The sequence below is a fragment of the Balaenoptera ricei genome, chromosome 4, assembly GCF_028023285.1.
Source record: "Balaenoptera ricei isolate mBalRic1 chromosome 4, mBalRic1.hap2, whole genome shotgun sequence".
NCBI lineage: Eukaryota > Metazoa > Chordata > Mammalia > Artiodactyla > Balaenopteridae > Balaenoptera > Balaenoptera ricei.
In genome coordinates, this window is record NC_082642.1 from 13,535,598 (window position 1) to 13,545,995 (window position 10,398).

Below are 10,398 nucleotides of genomic sequence, written 5' to 3' on the forward strand. Positions count from 1 at the left end.
AATAAATAAATGGGGGCTTCCCTTGCAGGTCTATGGGGACCTGTAAGTATTACTGACCCACAAACACATGCATCAGAAGCCATGGCTGTGCTCACTTCACATTCCTTCGTGAGTCTGTGCGATACACAATCTTATCTTTATTGCATGGTATTATACGGTGGTAGAAATTTTGGGGAGCTATATAAAAAAATTCTTCCCAGAATCCGCTAGAGACAGTTTTTTTTTTTCTTTTCCAGCTCAGTAATTTGTATTTGGGCAAATTTCAGTTTGGATATTTGCAGCCTGTCAAAGATAATGATTTCATCCTTTAAGCTCTAGGCTCACTTTCTCTTTTAAATAATGAGGATATCAATTTTCTTTTGGAAAAGAACAAGCAAACTGAGGAAACTTCTTATGGTCCTTCCAAACTGATAACTACTCTCCCACAGAGATGCCAGCTTCTGTCTTCTTTGAGCAAAGAGCTTACCTATTCTGGCATTGATTTTTCTCATTTGAAAAGATGTATCATTGGAAAAAAATGGCATTTCTCAAGATAGGTCTGTGGATACTAGTCCTGTTTGGTGTAGAAAAACCTACTGCACTGTCAGATTTTTTTAAAAAGATGTTGCCACTTATAAGACCTGTGTTACAGAGGACAAAGGGGACCGTTTTTCACCCAAAAGTTGGAGACTCCACACTCCATTTCCTCATCACATCAGAACCAGGATTCCTTATGCATATGAACGCCATCAAATCCCTGCCCCATGGTCAGCAGAGAGGAGGGCCCTCAGCTCTCAGCAGCAAAGGTGAGGCTGGACTATGTAATCATAAATCAACAAATTACAAAAGGCTATTTAGAAAGGGTTCTGCTAAGATACAGATGAAAGAGGCCACAGTATTTACACAGTAAAATATTAATCAGTAAGTTTTGTTATCAGTAAAGAGGTAACAGGGCGTTTCTAGGAACCAATAATCTCTTTGTTGGTTCAGATTTTAATGTTTTGAATATGGGACATGAAGTTCTGTTGATTTTGGAAGGCATTTATCTCTTTAGTGATTCTTTAAGTATAAAGGGTCCAAGTTCAAAGAATTCTGGTAAACAGGGCTCCTACCCTTGGAGAGTGTACATGAACAAACTGAAGGTTCTCTGTAAGCTGTGTTTAACTGTGTTTCCCAAACATGTTTAACCACAACATGTACTTGCATCCCATGGAAATAACCTCCTTAGAACAGTCTTTGGGAAACACTGACCTCAAATAATTTCCAAATCCTGATATATATTCTGCAAAGAGGCTAAACCTGAGTAGACTTTGATTTCTAGCCTTCCAGACTAGTGAAAAAATAACAACAGAGTTTCAATGGTTCCTTGTTGTTTTCAGATTTGTTCTCTCAAATACCTTTTAACTGATATTTACAATTCCATGAAATGGGTTTTATTTTAAAATGACACCAGGAAACCACAACACTCAAGAGACTTCTGCACTTGGTTTCAGTGGAAAATCACCTGACCTCACAATAATAGTCATAAACTGCTCAGTTTGCAAGATCTTCTCTGGCTAAAGCCATGCCACGCTTCCATGTCCCTAAGATGTCAATTCCTTGAAAATTGCCAGCCAAAATTCCCCATGCTTCCCACATAGCCCTATGCAGTAACTACCTTTATGCTCCCAATGACTCCTACTTCCCTCACTCTCTCAAGATTTGGAGGAGTGCTATATTATGGAAATAACATTAGTTAGACACTCCTGGGTTCCAATCCTTACGCTGTAAGTCATCAACTTGAAGACCTTGCAAGTTACTTTTTTTTAGGTTTTTTTTTTTCTTTTAATTATTCTATATTGGAGTATAGCTGACTATGTTGTGTTAGTTTCAGTTGTACAGCAAGGTGGTTCAGTTATATATATACATATATCCATTCTTTTTCAGATTCTTTTCCCATATAGGTTATTACAGAGTATTGAATAGAGTTCCCTGTGCTACACAGTAGGTCCTTGTTGATGCAAGTTACTTTTTGTGATTTCATTTACTCCTCTTGAAAAGAGAATGATGACAGCTATACTTTCCAGGGACAACAGCGCCTTGATCTAGAATAGAGACCTTCAGTAGAACTGATATTCCCTTGACCTCTTCCCCGCTCTCATTTTCTTACACCATCAACAGAATTGCAAACAGCTAAAAATGAAGATTACATTGATATTTATTGCTGCAAAACCGTTATCTTGAGAAAACAATGGTGAATAGAGTAAGGAGAAGAGCCATCTCAGCACCATCATTACCCACAGCCCTTCTGCAAAATGTAATCTTCAGTATAGGGCAAAAGCAGTATGTTCCAAGACTGTGAACTACAGTGACTACAATGGGGTAGAGGGCTTTACAATGGACTCTCATTTCTCAGGCAGGAGAGGCCTTCTGACTATACTTAGAATGGAGTTAGGAAGTGAAGAAAGAAAAGGCCAAACATTCACACCACTTCTTCAGTGAAACCCAGTAGCAGTGCATGGGTGTATTTTGAAAAATAAAGGGTATTCTTTTTCTTCCTTCCTTCCTCCCTCCTTCCCTCTCTCTTTCTTTCTTCCTTCCTTCCTTCCTTTCTTTTTCTTTCTTTCTTCCTTCCTTCCTTCCTTCCTTTCTTCCTTCCTTTCTTTCTTTCTTTCTTTCTTTCTTTCTTTCTTTCTTTCTTTCTCTCTTTCTCTCTCTCTTTTTTCATTCACTCGTTCATAAAATATTTATTGACCACTTACCAGGAGTCAGAGGAATAAAGGAAATGGTGATTTTTCCATCTTCAGCCCTCAGTTACTGCAGTCCTGGGGTTGTCTTCTGTGTCCCAGGAAGCCATGGGGTGGCCAGCACCAAAGTGAACAGTAGCTCATGGTGGCACTAGAAGAGCAGAGGAACACATGAACTGGACTGGATATGAGTCAACCTCCCTTTTTACTAAAAAAGCCAAATCCTCTCCCCAAAAGAGGGGTTTACTAACCCAAATGGATTTTTAAAGAATCAGTCTGGGGTGATTAATTTTTTATGAGAGATTGCAGAAAGACTCATGTACTATGCATTATTTAGCAAAGGATGGCCACATTTTAAAAATGATTACTGGATACATATTGCACATAAAAAATAAACTATTTTTTTAGGAAAGTTATGTGGCATAGCATTGAATATTGGGTGTCAGAGAAGTGGAACTATCTGTATTTTTACTTCCAACTTATTTGTCACCAAAGCCAATTCTGAAATAAAAGATCTATGGTTGTTTCTTTTGATGTTGCATAGAAAGAACTTTCCCCCAAATTACAGGTGGCTTAGTGTGTAGGCAGTGCAGTCATGAGTGTTTTAGTTAATGTATGGTTTGTTTTGCAAAGACTTTTGCACATTTAAAAGAAATGTTCATGAATTTCCAAATGCTATGTTTGCTGTAGCAAGACATTTAGAGCAATCGTTACCTCCAGCTGTGATTTCCATCTTCCCAGCCACTGCTCCCTGGGTGTGCTTCTTTTATATTTGACAGACTTTCTGCATTTTTAGCCACCCTGACAATAATTATGTAGTTGGTGAGCAGCAACCATTAAGTTTAGGTGCATTTAGTTCCTACTTAGTCCCAGTTATATGATCACGAAGCACTTCAAGAAGTAAAACAGAATCAAGCATTATGACAATATAAAACCGAGAATTTAAATGAAACAAGGAAAAGAAGTTATTCTGAGTGAAGTACAAGATAAAACACATCTTTTATGCGGTTCTTTTTTAATGTAATAAGTTACCTTAGAACAAATTATTTGAAAATAATTTATGAAATTACCATCAGAACACATATCTATAAGCTATAGCAAAGACTTTGTGAGATTTTTAAATCTTCTGAATCTTTTTCTTTCTTAAATATTAAAACATTTTACCTTTTTTCAGGCGGCGGGGAAGATGGCAGACATTCAGGTGGAGAGTGCCTACCAAAAGCAATCGACGATCTTTCAAAATAAGAAGAGGGTTCTGCTTGGAGAAACTGGCAAGGAGAAGCTCCCGCATAACTACGGGAGCATTGGTCTGGGCTTCAAGACACCGAAGGAGGCCATTGAGGGCACCTACAATGACAAGAAATGCCCTTTTACTGGTAATGTTGCCGTCCAAGGGCAGATCCTGCCTGGCGTGGTGACCAAGGTAAAGATGCAGAGAACCCTTGTCATCCGCTAAGACTACCTCCACTGCATCCGAAAGTACAATCGCTTCGAGAAGCGCCACAAGAACGTATCCGTGCATCTTTCCCCCTGCTTCAGGGACGTCCAGATCGGCCACACTGTCAGAGTGGGCGAGTGCCCTCCCCTAAGCAAGACGGTGTGCTTCAAGGTGCTCCAGGTGACCAAAGCTGCCGGCACCAAGAAGCAGTTCCAGAAGTTCTGAGACTGGACCCCTGCCCACTGCCCCAAACAAAGTAAAGATTTTTTCCCAGTCAAACAAAACAAAACAAAACAAAACAAAACAGAAACATTTTAGCAATATTGTCTCAAAATAGAGTTACTATCCAGTAACTCCACAAAGGGGTTTTCTTTTTTTTCCTCTGTAGGATCTCAGAGTGCATATTATCCCATTTTAAGACTCCATTCAACGTGTTCTTTTTAACAGGTTGTTTAGGAATAAAACACAATTAATGTAGAATGGCATCTAAATTATATTCTGCTTGAAATGAGCAAATAAAGTCAGAAGATTAATATATTAAAACTGTATACCAATGTCTTCAGCAGATATATTGTATGTGTGTATGTATACATATATACATTTATGTGTGTGTATATACATATATACACATATATACATATATATTTAATTTTTTTAGCTGACATTTTTGGGATCTAGACATAGTTAATCAAGCTAGACATAGCTGATTCTAGTAAGAGTTATTTCCTTACTTTTCACTGCATTTTTTTGGTAGAAATATTTTAACGGAAACTCAATAAGAAAAACAACAGGTAGTATCTTTTAATTCATCAAATTCCAAATTATCTTAGAGTTGTGAGAATGCATATGATGTACACACACAAAGATTTTTCTTCCAAAAACATTAGACCTACTTTTCAAGTGTCAAATGAAATGGCAGACCTAGGTTATTTCTCAACTCCCTAAGTTAGGAATTTGGAATTTGTGAATTAAAAAATACTACCTTTTGTTTTTCTTATTAAAAGTTTCCATTAAGGGCTTCCCTGGTGGCGCAGTGGTTGAGAATCTGCCTGCCAATGCAGGGGACACGGGTTCGAGCCCTGGTCTGGGAAGATCCCACATGCCACGGAGCGACTAGGCCCGTGAGCCACAACTACTGAGCCTGCGCGTCTGGAGCCCGTGCTCCGCAACAAGAGAGGCCGCGATAGTGAGAGGCCCGCGCACCGCGATGAAGAATGGCACCCGCTTGCCGCAACTGGAGAAAGCCCTCGCACAGAAACGAAGACCCAACACAGCTAAAAATAAATAAATAAATAAATAAATTAAAAAAAAAAAAAAAAAAAAAAGTTTCCATTAAAATACTTCTACAAAAATGCAGTGAAAAGTAAGGAAATAATTATTACTAGGATCAGCTCCCAAAACTGTAAGCTCAAAAGAAGTCTGGCTCCATTATATAGCACTAGGTTACATATAATTCAGATGTCGAACAGATAGAGTCAAAAAACACATATACATATTTTATTATTAGATATTAGGATTACAAAAACACAGCTTTGGAAAAAGGAGGATGGAAAATAAAAAAAGATTACCTTCGTATCTCAGCAGTTTAAAATCGTGGAGAAATTTCATGGGAACAAATGGGATCTTGAATTGTATATTTCTATTAATAGTAGAATATATATTTTTTGAAGTTTGGGATTAGGAGATAGTCCAGAGCTCAAAATGGAGAGAAGCTGCTTCCTTTGCCACATTAGGATTGTATAGGAAGCACCTGAACTTGGCAATGACTCTTTGCAATTAAGTGACATAAGAAAATATATTAATCCGGTCAAGATTTTGCAACATTTTTGAGAAATCTGAGCCCGTTGTACCAAAATGCTCATTATTTACCAGGCACCTTTCCAACCATAATACAGCAGAATTTTCTTCTTCTGAGCTCCTTCTCAATGGCTACAGAGAATTGGCTGAATAGAAAATGATGGGAGAAGTCAAAATCAGATCAGAACTGAGCAATAGTTATTGAACCATTTTTTAATGGGAGCCAACATGTGATCCATGAAAACTTTATCCTTAACCCATAAAGATGATCTCTTTATATCAACCGTCTCTACTATCCTTTATTATATTTATATGTACTTGTAACTTTCTAGAATTTAATTATTGTTGACCTGTGCTCCCTTTTAGACATGAGGAGTTCCATTTTCTTGTTGGTCCCATTACCTTTTTATTGTGATCTCATTTTTATGAGCAAATCCTTCATGGGCAGCAGTCACAATTCAAAGCACTATACATTAAACTCTTATCTCCTATAGTTATAATGCTGTGAGTAGGGTAATTCACTCTTGGAAACGTACTTTACACCAAAAAATACCAAAACTGATTAGAGAGAGAAAACAAACATGAATAGAGAGAAAATAGTTAGAAATATGTTTTATAAACATGTTTTAAACATATAAAATCAACCAAAGTACAATGAAATCTAGCCTCAAAATGCTTTCTTTCTTTTTTTTTTTAAATATCTCTACAGTAAATATCACTTATTTTCTTACTCCAATGTACATTCAAAATTTAGAACCATCCATCTTTAAATTTCTGTTGCTGATTTCTATTACTGATATACATAAAAACCACAGAAAATCTCTGAATGTTAACACTGCAGAATTAGTTTCTCTAAGGCCCTTCGTATTGGTAAGAGGGAGTGGGTCAGCAGAATTCACTGAGAGGCGGGTTGTGAACATTACTTGGGAGACAGACAGTTATAATAAACAGCCCTCAAAATGAACATCCACAAGTCAAACATCCTCAACTCTGTACATGCAGTTTTAAAATATACTTCATGGTCCACTGGGTCCTATTTCAGAACTGCTCAGATGATATTTATGGACAGGACTTCAAAACTTCAAAAATGTTAAATTTCTCCAAAATGTATATATGGAGTCCAAGGAGGGCTCCACTCAATACGAGTTAGGAGATAGGAGTCCCTACGTTTCTCATTGTGGTCCCTGGGATTGCTTCACCCAGCTATTCCAGGAACACGTCCTTGAAGGGGAACCATCACCAACTGGGCCGAAGGACATCCTGATCTCTTCAGGCTCACTAGCAGGCAGGAAAAAGGAAGCAAGAGGCAAGATTAGGGCCACATACCCTGCTCTAGCCTGTTGATATTCTCTTGAGGCTTTGATGTGCACAGAGGAGACCTGTATCCCTCATCCCTTATTTTACTGATGAGCACATTCAGATTCATTCTGGGGCAGGGAACTCCCATTTGAAACCAAGCATTCAATCATAGTCTAGAATTCAAATGACATCCAACCCCTCCTTGGAAAAATAAGCGTTCAAGTCAGGGAGAGACACGTACTCAGTAACAAACTCGGTTCCACTCAAATTTCTCACTAGTCTCTCAGAAAAGTAGCAGTGCCATTTTCTGAGGGTTGCAATGATCTTGTCACTTACGCGATTTCATTTTTCCATAACATTTTATTAGAGAAGTTTTAAATTTGTTCTTTTCCCAACAGAAAATAAGCAGCTATGTTTCCTAAATATAAACTTACATAAAATGTCTCTATTTAAAGCTTAGTATGTAATAATCCAAATGGAGGGAAGGGGCACTAAAAACATATACCTGTGGAATATATATTTTGTTTCCTTCAATTTCAGAAAGGAAACTCTTTCAAAGAAGTACCACGGACCATGAGCAGTATCTTGTAAGTCACATCTCTTAACAAGGCTTTTAGCGAAATAATGGATCAGAATGCTGTGTCTTATCAGTAAAACACATTTCATGGTAAACTCAGAAAGAAAGCATTGACAGATATATGCTCTTTAAGGACCATTTATAATACCAATCCTATTAAAAATAATAATGTAGCTTCTCTCTCTTTATAATATTTTGATCCTTCCTTTTGCTACACAAAATACTATAAGTTAATACTTTACATGAAAATCCATTTCTAGGACAATCCTATTGGGCTGCTGTACTACAGTAAACTCTAATCTCTGGAGGAGAGGGAAATTGCCATAAAGGATAACAATGTCTACCTTTTAAATATGGGTTGCTGTTTTCTTTTGCATTTAGTAAAGGAAAAGAAGGAATAAAGGGGGCACCATTCAAAAGATTTATTGCCATGCTAAAGAAAAGACTAAAAATAAGAATAATCCTTCCAAGTAGGAGATCAAACCTACCAAGCGCAGCATAGAGAAAGCTGATGTCATTGTATTCAACTGAATAAATGAATTCTAAACATGAATATGGATTATAATGAAAGATGACATTATAGTCTTAAGAAAAAGCTTTTCAACCTAAGGCAGACAGTTCGTAAAAATCAGGGTGTATGTGTATATTCACGCAGTGTAATATTATTCAAAAAAATTACATGTAATTTTATAGCTTCCTCCTACACACATTCATAGGGCACAGATGAATGAGGACTCATGTTGATAGAAGAACAACTGTTACAAACAATGGTAAGTACGGTTTTCTACTTCCCCACCATCTCTCGAATCCCAAATCTTCTAAAAGGGAAAAACAGAAACAAAACCATTTCTAGAAAACAGGGCCCGGGGGAAATCTTACTCTACATGCCTCCCTCTTTGTCTCAATCATTCATTCAGCAAATACGCATTGATTGTACACTATGTATCAGCTAGGGTTAGGGATATAATAATGAGAATAATAGAGTTTCTTCCTTCAAGGAAATTATTATCTAGGGGGAAGAGAAATCTATAGACTATTACAATACAGCTAAATTCAGCTAATACAATACACTAAATTCTCCCCTCTGAGTACTGTATTTGTGATAACAAGTCAAAATCCTGAGAGTGTCTGGAATTAGAAAAGACAAAACAGGTCTGCATTCAGAAGGGGAGATGGGGTTGGCATAGATGCTGTAAATTCATGTATCTTTTTACATCAGGAGATGAAAACAGATATTTCATGACCCCCTGCCCCTCTGGGCCCTCTCTCCACTCCTGCATTCTTCATATCTGTCCCCCATATTCCTCCAAACATAGGCTCCAAGACAGGTGCACTCATTTTTTGTGTCCTACAGATAGTTTTCCAAAAACAAGCAGATAAAAACATTCTGAGAAAAATTCACTTGAGTACAACATGCTTGCAAGACCGTGTGTCCTGTGGACTCCCAGTCTCCAAAAACCAGTATCATGGTCCATTAAAGCAGAAGTTTCATCTGAGACATTAGCATAGATATCAGACACCCAGGCAAGATACAAGACAAAGAAATTTTCGAAGGAAATTGTCAAGTAAAATATAAGGTTAAAGATGTGCTTTATTTACATCCAAATTAAGAATATAAAAGAGTCAAGTGAGAATTTGGGGAGAAGAACTCGTATGGCAAGAGGAATTCTATAGGAACCATTTACACCAAAGGGAGGGAGGGAAAACTTTTTCCTCTTCAACTCAGGTCAGAAGAAAGGAGGATTCAAAGGGACCACTCCCTACAGGGAAGGTGACCCAGTAAACTAGGGTCTGCTTTCCATTTATAAAGGAGGCTTAGTAAGCAGGAGGGATGGGCCAGAGAGCTGTTTTGATGATGCAGAGAATGAGGGTTGCTTCTGTACTGGGACTGGTCTGCTCGCCCAGAAGTTGTATGGGCAGAGTGCCCAAGTGTTTCCTGTTGACCAGATGTGAGCTCTCAAAATAGAGAACCAACCAAAATTGCTGAAGAGGACCGACCTGAGAGAAAACCATCGTAGAAAGCCCCTTGAACTCCAACAGAGAGAACCTGGGGGGGAAGAGACCTCTGAAACACCAGAACTTAGGGGCCCACAGAAAACAAGAAGAAAAGCAGCACTCACATCGGGCAAGTACCACCTTATGTACCCAGTGGGGACCTCTGGGAACCCACAAAAGCACCCTTCTGAGAGTCTGTGTTAAACAGATGCCAAGCCCACAGAGGCAATTATGAAAACCCTTCTTACCCCCTTCCTCCTCTTTTTTTTTTCAGCCTTCAGAGTCAGAAACCAAACAAGGCAACAGAGGGAAAAGAGGAAAAAATAAAAAGCCTGGAACAGGGATGCTAGGGGAAAATGTCCAAAACTTGGGAAAGAGGCGAAAAGACAGACAGACTGCATGTCCTTTCAGTGTCCCGTTGAAGCACAGCTAACAGGTTTACCCAGGGGGAATCATTATTTCACTTACTATCTCTACTGATTAGGGCCCGGACTCTAGAATTTGACAGTGACTTATAGATTTCTGTCCAGGAGAAAACAGAACCCAAAAGGTACAGTTTTAGGACAAATTTAGGAAACTTAATTCAG

The 10,398-nt window shown here is 38.2% G+C and overlaps 1 pseudogene; it reads left to right on the forward strand.

Annotated features, from left to right (window-relative positions):
* The first annotated feature begins 3,891 nt into the window (after positions 1-3,891).
* Positions 3,892-4,368, forward strand: LOC132365201 (small ribosomal subunit protein uS17-like; annotated as a pseudogene).
* The last annotated feature ends 6,030 nt before the right edge of the window (positions 4,369-10,398 follow it).